This window comes from Arachis ipaensis, chromosome B7 (genome assembly GCF_059453495.1).
Source record: "Arachis ipaensis isolate K30076 ecotype BB chromosome B7, ASM5945349v1, whole genome shotgun sequence".
In the NCBI taxonomy this organism is placed as follows: Eukaryota; Viridiplantae; Streptophyta; class Magnoliopsida; order Fabales; family Fabaceae; genus Arachis; species Arachis ipaensis.
Genome location: NC_142442.1, coordinates 81,586,402 through 81,588,450, shown reverse-complemented (window position 1 = coordinate 81,588,450; position 2,049 = coordinate 81,586,402).

Genomic DNA, 2,049 nt, shown 5'->3' with positions numbered 1-2,049 from the left:
GTTCATGCTATCGCCGATCTGGACTGAGGGAGAGGAAGATGCCGGGAAGAAAGAGAAGGTGACGGTAAGGATGGGTTTTGTCATGGTCTCTGTTGTTGTGGGTGAAGGTTGCCCCTAAGCTGCATGTGGTTGTTGGAGCTGCTCTGCTGCCGTTCTGGTCACTGGGTATGGCACGGGTGTCGCTGGAATCAACTGATGGAGCTACCGCTACCCAGTTCTTGGTTCTTGCTCGGTACAGTAAGCTGTTCTTGCCTTAAAACCCTTGCCGTTAGCATTTTGTTATAATCTGTTGAAGTTTTTGCGACGTTAATGTCTCAGGGTCGAAGTTACTGTGACTGCATGTGGTGTTTGATGGCTGCCACTGCGGCGGGCCAGAAGGAAAAAGAGATTTTTTTTCGCGTTTCATAGCTTTCGGGTTTCGACAATCAAGGTAGGGGATTTTATTTTGAAATTAACTATTGCCATGGAAGTCTAGTGGGTATTTATAAATAATTTATAATTATTTGGAATGGCTGAGTTTAAGTTATATTTGTGACTGAATTTGATGAATATGTGTTTGATTTCTTGATTGTTTAGGAATACTGAAATTCTTATTATTGGATGGTTATAATGAATATTTGTTGAGTTGTGGTTGTGAATAGTGATAGATTTGGTATTGCTTGTTGAATTGGAAATATGAATTGAGTTTGAATTGAGGCTGTGATTGATGCTGGAAACTCTGATTATGTCAATGTCTTGGTTGGGTTGTTGATTTGAGAAATTATAAAAGTAAGGGAGCCTATAAGGGTGGTGAAGACGAATTTTAAGAGGAGGTTCTGTCCAAATTTTTATAAAAACATATGAAAAAAAAAGTGATTTTTGTTTTGAAAACCTCTTTTAAATATGTATTTACATTAAGAAGCAAACTTTGTATTAAAAATCAGATTTATAGGCTTATTTTGAGAAATAATTTTGAAATTGAACCTAGTTAGCTTTTAGATTTGTAAAATAATTTGGCATTGAATTTGGAATGTCTGATTTATCAAGGATGATCTTTCAGAATCGAAAATGATTTGGTTGGGACCCTAAAAGGGTGGCATAGTCCGAATTTTAGAGGAAATGCTGGCGAAATTTTTATAAACTCTAAGAGTTTATTTAAAGTGTTATTTAAAAGTAAATATGATTTAAGAATATTATTTGATTTCGATTTATTACGAAAAGAATTTTGTTTTCAATTCGATTTATTAAGAAAAGTTTAATGTTTTAAACTCAATATTTTGAGAAGGAATTTCGCTTTAAAGTTATATTTTGAGTTCTGTTTGATAAGAAAGAAAAGAAGAAGAACGAAAAGTAAAGGAAAGAGAGATAATTAAAGGAATCTCTGTCACAGGAGAGCAGAGAACAAAGATTAAAGGAATATATTAATTAAAGGAATGTCTGCCACAGGAGAGCAGATGCGACTTTGTTTGGACCTTAGTGCCAAATGTATAGTGGGGACGCCCACACACTGAGAACTATTTTTCAGATGTAAGCTCATTGATTTGAAAGTCACACTGTATGCGGCTTAGCCGTAAGACTTATAAGCACACTGTATGCATCTGGAAAGCCATATCTGGGACTCGTGCCCGGTAATGTTGGGAGCGGGTAGGCAACCGACACATGAGCTCATGGCTTGCGTTAGGAATAGACATGCATCATGTTGTTTGCACATTAGCATTTGATTGTGTTTGCTTATCTAGTTTCTCTGTGATTATGCTGTTTGTCTTATTGCAATTTGTTTGTGTGTTGATCTGTTTCTTATGCTATTAGTTGGTGTATTGAGGTGACTGAGAATTGAGGTTGCGATTGAGATTTGTTTTAAGTTCTGAAATTTAAAGAAGGTAATTAATTATTTAAAGTAAAAGTAAAAGTAAAAAGTATTTCCAAAGGTTTAACAAAATAGTTTTACTGAGTAAGTTAAATTATTTGCATTAAAGTCATTACTTTTACGGCATTTGCATTTCCTACTAAGAACGTGTGGTTTGTTCTCACTCCAAAATCTTCCACCCTTTTAGTGACAGGTTCGAAGAT